This window comes from Oreochromis aureus, linkage group 7, assembly GCF_013358895.1.
Source record: "Oreochromis aureus strain Israel breed Guangdong linkage group 7, ZZ_aureus, whole genome shotgun sequence".
NCBI classification, from domain to species: domain Eukaryota; kingdom Metazoa; phylum Chordata; class Actinopteri; order Cichliformes; family Cichlidae; genus Oreochromis; species Oreochromis aureus.
In genome coordinates this window covers 64636306-64652931 of record NC_052948.1, presented here as the reverse complement: position 1 = coordinate 64652931, position 16626 = coordinate 64636306, and the positions used below count along the sequence as shown (strand labels likewise).

The following is a 16626-nucleotide window of genomic DNA, read 5'->3' as shown; positions in this document are numbered from 1 at the left end:
GCCGGCGTCAGGTGAACTGAACTTCAGGTAAGAAGTTATGACCTGCAGTCTATCGGAGTCAGATATAAACCAAGTTTAGGTGGAGTTTATTTTCGGTATGCTGACATTTTCGTACTGCGTGCTAGCTAGCATGACGGAGTTTCTATACAGCTGTGTGGGTGCTATGTTACTGATGTTGAACTTTATTTTGTTCATACGGTTAATTATTAGAGTTTCCAACCGTCCCCTAAAAACAGAATCGTCTGGTATTCAGAGAAAATATTACGCGTTTCGTACTGAGGTGAAAAGGAACACAGTTTGTCCCGGACTTCAGCTACAATGAAACAGACACAAAGCTGAAGCTGCACAGCTGCCTCTTCTTCTCTCATTCTCTCCTGTTTCTACTTCAATCACGAAACTGATCAATGATCAGCTGATCGGCTTTTCTCTCTTGTTTATTTATCGCCCACTTTGCGCCAGAAAGAGGAAACCAGCGGATGTCGCGTTAAACAACAGCAGCACGTTTAAGCTTGATCAGCTGTTGTTAGAATGTATTTAATATTAATTTCTAGTATCAGCTGATGTTTGCTGGAGCCACAGCTGTAAAGCTGCTGGTCATGATATCGGTTTGGTTATCTGGTGAGAGGGAAACATGCAGATGAAACCAGGAGATGTCCTTACTGAATCATCAGAGCTGAACAGCTGATGGAGAAACAGGTTTACCTTTTTAGGTGACATGAATGAGTTGAAGGAAGTTATGAACTGTTTCTGAGAGACAAATAACACCAGGATCCTTTTCTAAGTAGCTGACAGCTGGTAACTGTGCAGGGGCGGGTCTAGCAAAGTGTTGCCAGGGGGCCAGGTAGGGCATTAACAGGGAAAGGGGGTGACAAGGAAATACTTTTCTTTATTATTCTCATTTAAAATGTCTCGCTTTAAAAAAAAAAAATAATTATCTGAGTCTTACAACAAACAATTGATAGATTGATACATATATACCATCAGAACAGTGTACATCACTGTCACAACAGTGTTTGTTTTCATTCAAAGGCTTTATGATTTTTCCTATAATGGTGGGCCGGTCTCTAGTCAAAATGCCCAGGACGATTGTTTTGTCCCAGTCCAGCTCTGTATGCAGCTCATCTGCAGTCTGGTGTTACCTACATCTTCCTATTCAGAAGGCAGAATTTCCAAGTTCTGAGTACAATCAAAAGCACCACGACTGCAGTTTTTGTGTTGGATGTAAAAAGCAGGCTAGAATCATGGCGGCGGTCAACGACGGTCCAGGCGTGGGATTTCTCTCGTGGAAATATGCACATTATTTTTTCCTTTCTATTGGTAGGTGGCACAGTGCACTTGTGGCAAGTAAGCAAGCTAGAAGACTGGCAGTCTGGCTGGGTATCCAGTTACGGAAGCAACACATTAACAAGAGAATTCTGAGTAAAACCAAAGTTACTTTCCCTAGTAACTAGTTACTTTGAAAGTAACGAGTAACTTGAAGTAACTGAGTTACTTTTTTAGAGAAGTAACTAGTAATGTAACTAAGTTACTAATTTAAAGTAACTTACCCAACACTGTTGATAACCGTTTCAAACGAACGTTAATAGGTGTGTTGCTAAGCCTAAGAACTTAAATAACAAGCTTGAAATGTCCCCGTCCCATTTTCCCCTTTATTGTTTTTCCTCTGTGCTGTAAATTTTCTGTCCAAGAAGAAATCTGCTGCTGTTCTGAGAATGAGCTACCAAAGCTTTTTCTGAAGAAATCAATAAAGATCCATTTATGGAAAGCTGTGATGAAGGCAGTTTTGTCTTTAATTATATTCAACAATATAACATATTCGACCACTTTTAAGTGATTTTTCTAACTTTAATACACTAAAGTTAAGGTTAAGTTGTTTATTATATTTCTGTTTTTTTTTTTTTGCTTGTTTTCTCTTTTTTCTTTCTCAACAGGTGATCCAGGTGATTGATATATGTATGTTTTGTCTGTTTGTTTTGTTGGTTTTTATTTTTTTGCCCCTTATCACCGTTCCTCTTCCTCACTGTTTTTCTTTCCCTCTTTCTTTCTCCCTTTTCTTTCCCCCAGTCATGTCTGTCCGGTGTGTAGCAAGTGAAAATAAAATAAAATAAACAATAAAAGCAAAGGTGAATCAAATACACCAATACGGCAAGGCTGGGATGGTCCATTTGGTAAAGTAAATCTGTTGGGCATCTTTCTTTGCCTTTAGACAATAATTCTGATGGCAAAAGAACCAAACGGGACAGGCAAAAAACAAACAAAAAAAACCCAAAAACAAATATCCAATAAAACATTTATACATAAAAATAAAAATAAAAAGTTTGTCATTTGTATCAGAAGGAATTCTGCATCTCCCCATCTCTGCTTCCTCAGTCCCGGAGAGAGACGTTAGATAAGGAAATCTTAAAATATGTAGAAATGATGCTCCTTGTATACAACGCTGTGAATACATGCTGCCACATTCTTCCCTTTTATAGCAGCCAGAAGCGATCGTTTCAAACTGTGCTTCCCATTATTTATTTTTTATATATCACATCTCTCTTAGAGAGACAAGAGAGGCTTGGCAAGGTAGCAGCCATTTAAACTCACAGCATTTTAAAAAGTGTAAAACACAGAAAAAAAGGTGTGTTCACATTTAGATCTTTCTGCAAAGTATTTAGTAAGTAGGAAAATGTTTTCTTCAAGCAACAAGCAGCTGTTTGGAAAAAGACCTCATGCAGAAAGAAGCCTGTGCGGGATTTTAGAACTCTGAGTGGATCCAAACGTCGGCTTTTCACAGAAAACATGCAGGAAACGACAAAAAACTGCAGTTCCTCTAACGTCCAGCAGAGGCTCCAGCAGGTCGGTCCAAGTGACTGTAGAAAAGAAACAAACTTTACAAAATGAGTTTCCCCAAGAGCAGAGTTCTCATCTCAGCTAGCTAGCTCCTAAAACCTAGCTAGCTAAGGACACTATTTACGGATTAGCTTACAAACACATTTAACTTACCAAAAAAGTGCAGCGGGGCCTCGGGTCCTTCTGTCGGGTGGTCCGGTTTACCGAAGAACACCTCAGACTGTCAGGTTAAAACAGTCGGTCATGGTTTTGTAACGTAAACACTGGAGCTCCTCTCAGCGTCCCCGCTCTATCTGCCATTACCCCTGACTGCAGCTGCCAGTCGTTATGCCCCAATTTAACAGCATTATGGTAGCAATTAATCATCAATTAACCAAACTTATGAGAAAGGAGACCCCTTGAACATAAATCAGCAGGATGAGAACTACTGATAATCAAATAAAGCATCTCTGGAAAAAATGTATCTGAGTCCCATCCGCTAACATGGAGGAGGCGGGGTTTATGACCTATAGAAACGTCTTAGCTATTAGGTCGTCCAAGTTTTCTACAGTCATTGGTCGATCCCCACAGGCTCCCACATTAAAACTTTACAGCAGACATAAACATGTTTACAGCCTGATAAACTGTTTTGCTCTTAAAAGCCAAATTTTCTTTATAACCGACGTCTCTGGATTTTATCAAAGCTTAAAGTTTGCATTATTAGGGGCGTGGCCTCTTTGACTGACAGGTGGATAGCTGCTACCTGTCTGGACATCTGGACCGTGTTTGTGCAGTTGGAGCCTGTTGGATATTTTTTAATGCGATTACCTGAACAATAATATGACTGCTGTGACTTTATTACCTGTGTAGAGCTACACGAGGACAAACATGCTGTGGGTTTGCTCCTCCTGTCCTGCTGCTTTAGGTCACCTGACGAGCATCAGCACCTGTTCCAGTAAGGCGTCTCTGAGCTCCACGCAGACACAGGTGTTGCGTTTGAGGAGCAGCAGATGTTCTGAGTCCGCTGTGATAGAAAGCAACAAAAGCTGATTGGCTGTGAGCAAGTGTGACACTCTGTCAATACTCCCCCTGTCTGTGTGAATGGAGGGTAATTTTCCAGATTGTTCTCTGGGGGAAACTCGTTTCCTTTGCTCTTTCATTGCGTGTCATTTTTAATTTGGCCTGCGGTGTGGAGCCCGAGCCGAGGCACAATGAGTCCCGCTGTTATTCACCCGCCGCTCGGCTGGGAGAACAGCCGGCAGCTCCTCCGGGAGCAGAAACGCGTCCACCTCTTTTAAAAGGAGCAATCAGCGAGGATTTTACTGCTCCGTGGCTCACAGGCTGGGATACAATATATCTGCTGGGATCACCAGCTGCTCTCACTTTGTCTGGCCTGAAGCGAGATCTGGAAGCACATTTCTTGACACATCCAAAACAGCCGAACACTGAAAAAGAGAAAGTAAATCAGCCAGAGTTTATATAAGAGGGTAAACCTTTCACATATATTTATTCCTCTGCATTCTGCTGCTGTGGTGGATGTTCGCATTAAACATGGCCACAGTTCTGATAACGAGGTCACCTGTGCACATAATCCATGTGAGCCAAAAGCTCAGGCTTCATTTCAGGCGAAGCAGGAGGCGGGGCTGAAACACCTTGAACTGTCAGCCCTGCAGCACTACTCCAGCACGCTCGTTCCACTCACGCAGACACACTTTTGTTTTTGTGCACATGCACGAGTTCTGCACACCTGACAGCACTCCCACCTCTCCACTGTGGTAAATCTGCTGCACACGAGCGGATTTTAAACCGTCTTCATGGCTTGATGCTCTGCACGTGTGTGATTTGGGGTGAACTGGCGTGGATGTGCCTGTTCGCCCTCTGATAAGTGTGGCTTTGGCTCCAGTATTGTAGGGACAATTTAAGCAGGCAGTCGGGGGTTCCTCCTCCAGGACATAGATAGATAGATAGATAGATAGATACTTTATTAATCCCCAAGGGGAAATTCAAGGTTCCAGCAGCTTAAGAACACCACACACACAGCATTCACTACAATGTACCAGGATGATACACAACAATCAACAAAACAACATTACTAAATCTAAATCAATCTAAATCTAAATCAATCTAAATCAACAGTAGACATCTGAGCATCAGTAACTTCCTCTGCACATGCTCAAACCATCTCAGCCTCTCTGACTCTGAGCGGTCACGTTGTGGATGAGAGGGCCACAAGTAATCAGAATATTAATCAGAAATATTTCATAAGTGTGGTAAACACACCACACTTTTCAGCCCTGCGTGGTTTTGCAGAATTATCATTAGAGAAGCGGCGCTACATGAGAATTTAATCTTGTGATGGACGTCGTTCTGCAAAGTGGAAAAAAGTATTAAAAGTTTTTACTCAATTAAAAGTTATAATCTTTTTAAGTAGCCTAATAGCTGAGTGGTTGTGTATTCAAATATATGATGATGCTACTGGGCTGTAATTATAGATTTACTGATGTGTATATCTTTAATGTTCCAGCTGATGATGGTTTTAATCACTAATATATTGTTTAGCAGCTTGATCAATCATGCAGTAATTTCACTCAAAATATAAAGTGTGTGGAAATACTTCAATGAAGTAAAAGTACATAAAACCTGAGTAAACGTTCCTGTCTCATTAAACATGGTGGGGGCTAAAAGAGGAGCAGTGTTCTAGCCCAGTGTGGTCCCAAGGGGCCAATCATATTTCAGGGAGGGCAGGTGCCACCTCACGCCCACTTCTAGACATGCCCCTGGGCAGCAGGGAAGGATGCAAACTGCTGACTGAGGTCACCAGTGAGATTAACCCTAAATCAAGGTTAAATGAGTGATACTGGTGTTAAACAAAGCAGAAGACAGGAGAGCTGTCGGACGGTCAGAGCCTCTGTGGGCAGGTCATGAAGGGCTGAACAGGTGAGTTTGCTCTGCAGTCTAAAGTGTTTCTGTAGTAACACCATCGACCTTCTCCAGGATGAGTAACAGGAGTCGTATTCCCTGCAGTGTGTTTGTGTGTGGATGCTGCCCTCTAGTGTTGATCTTCAGCAGTGCAGAGCAGGAACACTGAGGGTAAAACTTTGGAGATCTTCTCTTCACAGCAGCTTCTTGGAGAAATGAGTTTGTAAATGACCAACAGCAGGTTGATAAACCAGCAGTTTGTCACATGATAAATACTGAAATCACATTTAAATCCTTCATAAAAAAAAATCCATTAACAAGACCTCATGAGACGGGAAACCCCTTTAAGTTGTCCTCAGAGATGACAGGAGACACGCCCATGTGTCGGATTACCTGTTCTCACCTGTCGGGCTGACATCACTGCCAGCTCCCTCTCTGTCTCCTTTTCTCTCTGGATGTTTCTGAGTCTGTGGATGTCGTGATGGGCAGCGGAGCGTCTGTCAGTGAGGAGCCCCGGCTGGACACGCTGGAAGCCCGGGAGGCGGAGCCCGGAGACACCTGGGCCTCCACACCTGCAGAAGGGAGCAACGACACCCTGCAGGTAACATTTCCTCCACACTGTTTGCATCCACCAAGATCTGGGAAGGAGAGGAAACACTGTGTGTGTGTGTGTGTGTGTGTGTGTGTGTGTGTGTGTGTGTGTGTGTGTGTGTGTGTGTGTGTGTGTGTGTGTGTGTGTGTGTGTGTTAGCAGGCAGATTTGAAGGAAGGCAAAGCTGAGAGTCACACTGTGGACGTCCAGTCTGTGAAGAGTGATGGAGGAACCAGCAAAGAGATGGAGGAGGAGGAAGCAGCCCAGCCGGTGGTGGATCCAGCTGTGACTGTGAGCAGCTTTTTAACATTAAACATCTGTCCTGATCATTTCCCTCACTCAGAGCTGCTGTTATGATGTCATCACTGATCCTCTGTGATGTAATGTCTGATGGGACTCTCTGGTTCTCTCCCAGTCTCGGCTGACAGAACATAACTGTCACAGTTACCTGAGACGCACTGAAAGATGAAGGTCAGGGCTCTGTTATATTATTCATGGCAGGACTCGCTGGTCCTCCCGTATCTGTGAGTGGGTGTGACCTCTGCAGGAGTAATCAGGGGCCTGCAATGCTCCCTAATTACTTACTAATTATTCACAGCCAGCTTTTAAGGTGCAACCAGACCGAACTGCTCTTTCAGTGCAAACAAGTTTAACTGCACGTTTAGTCCTGAGATATCACAACATTAGGAAAACAGTGTCATTGCAACAGCAGGTCTCGATTTGTGAGACAATCTGAGAAATCAGACTCTTTAAATTATAAGAAATTAATGTGTAAAATAAAAGAACAGTTTCTGCTCAGACTGTCCTGTAGTTACAGAAAGTTTATGTCCATTCATAGAAATATTCTTTAAAATGTGGAAAAAAACAAGAAAAAACGACCAACAAAACAAAACTGGACAGAATTTTTAATGCATGGTGAAAAACAGGAACTTTTCTATCGTTTAGCTGTTTCCAATTACTGAATTACTTTGGTGTAGTAGGAATGATGATGTGGGAGGTCTTTATCAGCAGGACGAGCTGAAAATCAATGCCCTCCTTCACATTTTCGTCTTTGAGCCGGATTAGAGTCTTTGTCTGCTGAAAATGAGGCATAAAGCAAGTAAACAGTAACAGTCCTGATAATATTCTGTGATCGACCAGAACAGCATGCACACATCCAGCACTCCAGCTGCTGTCCTCTGATAGGCTGTGATGATTCTCAGTGACTGTCACTTCCACTGTATTTGCACCAAAGTGGGTTTGACAGTGTTGAGCAGTGAGTGGCTTCTGTGTTAATACCAGGAAACTGCAGCAGAAGGGGAAGAAGTGTCTCTGCACTTCGAGAGTTTCCTCCATGAAAACGGGATGCTGTACAGCTGCTTCAGTCACCATGGAAACAGAGTTTACGTGGACGCGTCTCAGGTAAGAACTGCTGATGAGCATGATTATGGCCGTGGCGTCTGTGCTCTTATTACCCCGACATCCATGACCACGGTGTGAGGACGGAAACTCCTCTGACAGCCGTTTGTGATGTCACTATTGGCTCTGTGTGTTCCAGAAACTGCAGCCGTTTCCAAAGGAGTGGTACAATCAGGGACACTTCATCGCCACACGCAGTGAGGTCCGTTTGCTATGACGCTCTTCAGTGCAGCATTGTTGCCTGATTTGCTGCACTTATTTAACTTTTCCTGTTAAACTGATGGAAAAAGTTGCTGTTTTGCAAAGTTGAAAATGCCTTGAACTTAAAAAAACACTAAATGATCTGAAAAATCATTGTGAGCTAAAAGCAGAAGGAGGAAAAAGGTAAAACTGGAGTCCTTGAGAAGTGTTGTTCATGTGTGTGAGGCCTGAGAGTGATGGCAGGACACACTCTTTCCTTCAGGGCTCTGGTCAGCTGCAGACTCACGACAGCAGCCAGCCGACGGTCTGGGAGGACGACCGCACCGGCAGCATCTACATCCAGGGCAGAGGAACCGTCATGACCTACAGGTTTGTGGTGAGATGAACAAAAGCACTGCTGTGGCTGCACTTACGAAAGCCTTTACAAACGTTGATGCAGAGAAGTCAAAGATTCCCAACGTTCACAGACATGATGACAGAAGTCTGTGAGTGAACCTGCTGCCGAGGCAGTCCAGTCTGCACTGCAGGAGTAACCACTTACAGTGCCGTGCTGTGCAAACTGTGCACCAGCCTACCCTCGACTGCTGCATTCACTTATCGTTAGCTCTGCAGTTTCAGAAGCATTTGTGTTTGTCTTTAGAGAATCGGGTCGGTTCTTCCATCTCGTTCTGCTGTTTCCGTGCAGGAGAGGGTGAATGTCTGCAGGTTCTGGGATCCCGAGTCGGGCCTCTGGCTGCTGCTGCTGCTTCAGTGGGAGATGAACGCCGAGTTCGTCAAAGCTCGAGTCCAACGAGTCACGGTGAGGAACAAGGTGCATGGAGATGTAACCATGTGGGCGGCTGCTTATTAGAGTTACCCTAACATCATATTGTTTTTATAAATGATGACATGGTGGAGCAGTGGTCTTCTTTTCTATCTGGACTTTCCTTGTTTTCCACTGGCCTGCATCGGTCCAAAGACATGCATGTAGGGTTAAGTCAGTCTGGGATGGAGTACTGACCTGGCCAAGGTGTAGCCCAGCTCTCGCCCAGTGTCACCGGGGTAGCAGGTGACACTGACTGGCTGTCAGATATATTATGAAAGAATAATCTGGATTGTTGATAATCTCGTCTGTGAGCCAAAGAAGCTCACAAAGTACATCTTATATGAGATTTACCAACTGCATGCTTATCATCGGCTAGTCTACCGAGCCACGGCCGAGTTTGGCTTCTTGGCCTGCAAACAAATGCTGTGCTCAGTTTCTGGAACGATCCCACTTAGACACCAAATGATGCTCATGTTCCTTTGGAGAGAACACTGAGAAATGAGCCGACTGGTGCTTCGGTGTGATGAACTGTGTAGAGAAAAAAATTCTGCCATGTAAAAGAAGAGGAGGAGATACTAGTTAGAAAAGTACTCCAGTAAAAGTTGAAGTACTGATTGAACTTTTTTACTCAAGTAAAAGTGAAAAAGTACCGACTCTGAAAAGTACTTAAAGGAAGAAGGTAAAAGTAGCTCCTTAAAGAACATTATTACCACCTATAAGTATGCAAAGCTAACGAATACAAACTTTATTTCAGTCTACATTTTAATAACTATTTCCTGTTACCTCCATTGTAGAGATGGACTTTGCCACAACTGACAATAATTTCTATTGAGAGTACAGCAAACAGCAAACTCACCTGTTTATCCTGCACCAACCTGCAGCCTTTAAATAACACAATTAGTCTGCCTCAGTTTGTTTAGCAGCAGGTTTATGAACAAACATCATGTGACATGTACAGATTTAGAGACATGAGGACTTCCATGTGAGCTTTAAATGAGCATCCTTCCTTTAACTCTCAGCTCTCCTTCCTCTTCTTTTTTCTCATCTTTCTCCATCTCTGAGTGAACTTAGCTCTCTGTGTTTTCTCTCCCTGTGAAATACACCAGCTGGACCTTTAGCTGCAACACACTGCACACAAACAGTTTGTGTGTTTGCTGATGTTTGTTGAGCTCATAGAAATGCTGCATTTCAAATTACCTGACACTTAATAAACGTTACTTACTTTATGCTACTTCTGCAGAGCTAGCTAGATGCTAAAGTACCACAACTTATGGACACCTGCTCTCATTGTGCCAAAACAAAAGGCACGGGGGTCCGCTTAAACCTCCGACTGTGGCACATGGTTTTGTCTCTTTCATCTCTTTTTACGCAGCATCTCCTGGTGATTAAGAAATAAACAGGATTTCCTCTCATGTGTTTCTGTTTAGGCTCAAATCGGTTTGATGTTCGGAGGCTCGGAGTGACGTGAAATAATAACTCCTCTCAAACACCTTAATCCAAAAGTAATGAGCCTGTTTTAAAAATATGTCAGAAAAATAAGTACTCAAGTAAAGTACAGATACCTGAAAGTTGTACTAAAGTACAGAAACGAAGTATTTGTACTTTGTTACTTCCCACCTCTGCCTGTCATTGAAATAAGATTTTGTGTTCCAGTCTGCCCTCCCCGGCCTGGTGGACCAGAAGGAGATCACGGCAGCTCTCAGACAGTGTAACTACAACCCCGATGAGGTCATCTCCGTCTACCACACCATGTTTGGAGATATCCTCCTGCAGGCCCCCCCAGGAGGAAATCACAACTATCCTGACCTCAACTCCTTCAGGTTGGCAACTTTCTTTTGGAGAGTGGAAAGATCACAGATGACTCCATTCATGCTCTCACCTACAACGCTTGCATCGGCTTAGCTGGTTTTCACCCAGTCAGTAATCGCCTAAATCTTTGGAAAAGCCTGATCCTAGCTCTGGGGCTAGCCTCCAGCTAGCTCTGTATACAGAACAGTCCAGCTGTACTAACGCTCCAAATGTTGTTTAAATTTAGTTTTCATTGTTTTACATCCAAAGCTATAGTGGTGCTTTTTGGGAACACTTGATCAGATATCTGCACACCATGTGATCAAACATGCAGCTTTAACCCTACAGAGCCCTCCTGGAGAGAGACCGGGTCATCGAGGCTCTGAAGCAGAAGCTCCAGACGAAAGAGAAGGAGGTCGACAATCTGTTTCAGAGGAACAGTCACCTGGTGAGGGAAGTCTGGTATCTGACTGATGTTGTTCAGCACCTGAATCAGAAGCTCGCCGAGCTCGAGGCTGACAAGCAGGAGCTCCGGGAGAAGATCCGATCCCTCCTGAACCGCAGAGCTTCTCCCACCCCACCTGCCAAACCCGTCATCAAGCCAGCTGTGGACATCGGCCAACTGCACCAGATGAGCCGGCTGACCCGGGAACTGAACGTCTCAAACAAGCACCTTCGCTCCGTAGTTCACCAGGCACTTGCTGACATTAAGAACCACCTGGGGCAGTTCGAGGGTCCTCTGGGGAAGTTGGCCCAAGTGGAACAAGAGGCAACCAGTGAGGTGGAGAAGCTATGATCCCTCTACAGGAAGGAGGCAGTGGAGAGGTAGAGCGTGTACAACAAGCTGCTCGAGCTGCAGGGGAATATCCGGGTGTTCTGCCGCTGCAGGAAGAGCTCGGCCTCCAGCTGCTTGGAGAAAACCGATGACCAGGAGGTGGTCGTCGTCCAGAAAGGAAGTAGAAAGAAGTTCCAGTTTGACAAAGTCTACTCTCCCAGCAGCACACAGGTAAAGGCTTAGACTTCTTCCCCATTCTGAACACACAAACTGGCAAAACAGTTTCATTCCTTTACGAGCTTTTCTGTTTGCAGGTAGCTGAACATTCGATGCAAAGAGACGGATGCTCTCTGAACACAAACTCTTACTTTAGATTGCTTGCCGGTGATCTGGGGAAGGTTAAGAGGTTAGATTATATTACAGTGTCTGTGTTAATTAACAGAAAACTTAGCAGTTAAAAGCAGTCTGCATATTATTAAATACCACAGCTCTGTCATTAATTTTCCCACCGGGAAGGTTTGTGTTTGATCGTTAATGAGCTCTAGATTTTAATGAAGCCTGGGCACTAACGAGCGCTTGGCCTTCGCAGCACTCTGCTTATTAACATTGATTGGTTTCTAATTTTTGTTTAACGCCTCATAAACAAATTGGCATGCCGCTTCATTTGACGATCCTGTGGGGAGCGTGGATCTGCATCCAGAAAACCAGAACATACCCAAAAAATCCAAGCAGCAAACCTCGGATGGTCGACTGTCCGTCATACAGTTTTTTTTCTAGCCAGCATTAATTATCTGCAGATTTTGTCCCTGCTCTCTGCAGGAAGACGTGTTTGCAGGAACTCTGCCTGTGATAACTTCCTGCGTGGATGGATATAACGTCTGTATTTTGGCGTATGGACAGACGGGCTCAGGGAAGACGTACACCATGATGGGCAGCAAGGAAAACCCAGGAGTAGGGATGGGTACGGTAGTAACCAGACTGAAAAGCAACGCACATTTCGGTGCTTTATTTTTCTTGAGATGTCATACACTTTGGATTCTAGCCAATCATTTTACCTTTACAAGGATAGTAGGCGGGCCCAGGTACGTACGTTCTTTTAGAGCAGAGCTACAGATTAAAAATGCCCAAGGCGAAGCGGTCAAAAGTCTGGCTGTACTTCACAGCTCAGCTAAAATGTCATATAAACCATTTCTACAACCACAAAACAAGCCATGATTAAACAAGCAGTTATGTAAAGTCCGCTAAACAAACAAGGCGAACCAGAAATTCTCCAGACTTCATGTAACCGGCTAAAGAAAAGCTGGTTATCTTCCAGAGCTATCACCAATTCCAAACACCAAGTTTCACCACACTCTGACCAAAATTCACTGAATGAGCGGCAAAAGAAGACCACAAAACCACACAGCGGCGCAAATGCGCTAAGACAGAAATTGGCTTACCGTCCAGATTTCCTCCGTTATTTTCACCGGTAGCCGGTAGCCACATGATTATCAGCAGTTACCACACCTACCTAGCTGCATCAGAGCCGTTTTCCGTCAACAACCTCCATTTTAGACCCACCTACAGACACGTGACTGGACAGACGTCACATGCAGTAAATTTGGGCCCACGTGGGTTTTGGCATTACAACGTCTGATTGGTTGACGTAACGTGAACGTGGCATCGTTACTGTGATTCTATTGGCTCAAACAATTAAAAAGAGGTGTCAATCATGCAAATTGACCAAAAGAAACCAAAGTTACAGCCCCTCAGAGTTTAAAGGGCCAGAGGCCAATTAAGCGCTCCATGGCAGAAAAGGCCCATTACCATGTAAATGTGTGGTTAATTCTTCAAAAATATATTTAAAAAAAAGAAGTCTTTTTAGGCCTGTTAATAAAATTAATTAATGACTGCTCTTAAATAACTAAAAAAATTCAACTGGCGTGGTGTCCAATTGTGTGCCAAAATTGGACATTTTTGTACAAGGTCTGGATATTCATGTATTGACAGCGCTGTAATTCTTCACTGTTTCACTTTAAAAACATAAATCTTTGCACAGATGATGTTTATATGTTGCTACGGTTCTTATCATTTTGCAGAAAAAAAGAGACTGCTAAAAATAAAAATATGAGATGTTTTTGGACGAAGTTTGTGTTCTCCATTCTTTAAGCACCAGTTCGAGCACCGTTTAAGCACCGGCACCGTTTCAAAAGTACCGATTTGGCACCGGTATCAGATAAAACCTAAACGATACCCATCCCTACCCAGGAGTCAACATCAGGTCAGCCTTTCTCAGTAGGAACATTTGGTATCTACATTAGGTTTAGTGCTTCAGGTTCTCTATAAGATCTTTGAACAAAGCACCAAAACGCAGCTGTAACCTGAGAAGGTTTATTTACAGATCTGCATGTGAAGCATGGCTGTTAGAACCTGTTCAAAGGTTTAAAAATAATCTGCCGCACAAGATGTAGACGATTTGAACAGAACCTCAGAGGATTCAGTAAAAGCAGCATAAAACAGGACTGTTCTGTTTGGTCAATCAGATAAATTCATGAAAACTCGCTGGAGAACAGTCCAGAACCTCGTGGTGACAAAAAGACCCAACAAAGGCTGAGATGTCTGCACTGACGCAGCACCAGAGAGGACAAAGAGGGTGAAAGACTTTGGGTGGCTGCTAACCGTCTGAGGCATGACGTGTTTAACATTTATGCAGACCTGCTCGAGTTAACGGTGTTTTTGCAGAACTGAACAGTACAGCCAGGACCTTGCAGCGTTGGTATCGGTACAAAGATGTTTTACAGAAAGTGTTTGTTTCATGTCATTATGCCAAACCCTGAAATGTCTGCGTGTCCAAATACTTATGGTCCACACTGTAAGCTGGTGTTATCCCCCACCTGGAATAAGATCACCTCTCTTACCATCATCAAATCAATACACCTGCACTGAATCAAATATTTATATCGATATTTCACAGAGCATAGAGAATATACTGCATAATTAATAGGTGTGTCTATTGTTTCGGCTGCTTCAGGCTGCAGGTGGGTTACCTGTTTGGGGAAAGCCTGCATTGATATATAATAAATGAGGAAGTGTTTCAGCCTCCTCTGCACATGCTGGCATACAGACACCGGCTCACACTGAACAGAGGCTTCATCAATGTTTCAGTAACGCTTTTTTTCTTCCTTCGTCACGTAAGGCCGTGCAACACCGTGGAGTTGAACTCATCTTCTCTTGAACGCTGCAAACCAAAATACGAGAAACTTATTATCAGATACGTTGCAATCAACTCTTCTCTGAAGCCATGTACAGTCACCAAAACTAAAATCGAATCAGAAGGTTGGTGGTTCAATCTGAATGCATCAATCAGAGTGAGAGTGTGTGCATGCTAGGCTCAAAGGCACAAAACCCCAACACAAACACTGCATTCACCACCAAGTTACAACTGACTTAATAGTGGGTGGTGTTGCATGGCCGTTTTTAGTGGGTGGAGCGATTTGTCTGTTAATTTCGATATAGGAGGAGACTCCGACATGCTAACTAGTTACTTCACCGGGGTGGCTGTAGCTCAGGAGGTAGAACCAGTAGAGGTGTTATACTGATCGGGAGGTTGGTGGTTCGATCCCTGGCTCCTCCTGCGTGCATGCCAAATATCCTTGGGCAAGATACTGACCCCAAGTTGCTCTTGAGTGAATGTTGTATAAAAAAAGACTCAAATTTAAAATTCCATCTGAAAGACAGTCAAGGGAGCATAAACTGGAAGTTTAAATGTTTTCAAAGTTGAATTTAATGTCAAGGTTGTCTACATAGCTGGGAATAAACTTTGGGAATACCCTCGTCTACCTCCCTGGAACATGATGTGCTGTTTGGGCCCATTGAGACAAACCTGTGCCTCCTGACAGCCGTGCATCCATGTTTGATGAGGAGAAGCTGCAGCTCAGTGTGGACAGGAGACGTTTCGTTTACAGAGGTCGAGCAGTGATTTTTAATGACGACACTTCAGCTTTAGGCGAAAAGTCAGAGCTAAATCTAAATTTTTGGTAATTCAATAAATGTGAATTGCTCTCAGCATATTAGATTTACTTTTATTTGTTAACCTATTCAGATTTCCATGCTGGAGATTTAGAATGAAACTTTGAACGACCTGCTTGCTAAAAGCGGCGAGCGTCGCTGGACATCAGAGTCCTGGGAAAGTCCGTTTCAGTCCCAGGACTGACTCGGGTCGAGGTCCGGACGGAGGCTGACATCCTCACCGTCATGGAGATGGGAGAAAAGAACTGGAAGATCGCCTCGACCAAGATGAACATCCAGAGGTGTCGCAGATTTGCTTCAGAGCGTTTGGAATGCTTAAATGGCAAAACGAGCGCGTTCTCTTACATCGTTTTATCTGCCGTTAAACTGTCGTTTGAAGCTCACGCTCTCACCTGGTGGTGGCGCTGGAGGTGGAAGGCTCAGATGAGGTGTCCGGGCTGACGTCTCGCGGTATGCTGACCTTGTGTGACCTCGCCGGATCAGAGCGGATTTCTAAGACGGAGGCCGAGGGTCAGAGACTGGTGGAGGCCGCCGCCATCAATAAATCACTGACAGCGCTGGGACAGGTACACGCTCACCTGCTTTATCTGCAGGAAGCCTCAAATTGGAGCTTTCATTCCAGGACATGGAGCATAAGCAGGCTGGGAGAAGGCAACGTGATAAAAACTAGAGGCAGGGCAGATGTAATGTTGTATTTGAGTGCTGTTCTTCTGTTTCTTATCCAGGTGTTTAGCGCCCTGAAGTGCAACGCTATCCACGTCCCATTCAGGAACTCCAAACTCACCCACCTCCTGCAGCCGTGCCTCAGCGGAGACGCCAAGATAAACTGAAAGTTCGCTCTGCTGTGGTAGTGCCGCCAGCGCTGACGTGAACTTTGGTTCATAATTCTTAACTCGTGAGTCTGATCAGTGCAGCCGATTCAGGAAAGTGCTTCAAAATCTGCACTCTTTCCAGTGGCCAGCAGGGGGCGACCCCTCTGGTATTACAGAAATCTATGAGAGACGTTTGTGGTGTCAGTCGTTGGTCTTTCTCCAAACACGGTGGTGCTGATTTTATAAATGTGGGCGTGTTGAAGTCAGAAATGAGGATAAAACAAGAAGTTTGACAGCAGTGAGTTCCTGCAGCGACCTCTCGTTTCTCTCCTCAGTGCTGCATGTTCGTGAACGTGAGCCCGGACGCGAAGGACGCGGTGGAAACTCTGAGCACGCTGCAGTTCGGCTCCACCATACGGCAGGTGGCGCTCGGCAAAGCGACACAGAACGTCGCGCCGGCGAAAAACAGAAACACCAAGTAGACGTTTCAGGCACGAGAAGTCTGTGGACATTTTGGG

The 16626-nt window shown here is 44.4% G+C and overlaps 1 long non-coding RNA gene and 1 pseudogene across 1 annotated transcript; one reads left to right on the top strand and one right to left on the bottom strand.

The window, feature by feature from the left end:
- Positions 1–2278: 2278 nt before the first annotated feature.
- On the bottom strand, positions 2279–3978 carry LOC120440873. Its single transcript, XR_005613588.1, has 3 exons — positions 3674–3978; positions 2986–3052; positions 2279–2852 (listed from the first exon to the last, which is right to left on the bottom strand). It is a non-coding gene; the product is annotated as an uncharacterized LOC120440873 (long non-coding RNA).
- A 2233-nt stretch (positions 3979–6211) lies between these two features.
- On the top strand, positions 6212–16619 carry LOC120441094 (annotated as a pseudogene).
- Positions 16620–16626: the final 7 nt, after the last annotated feature.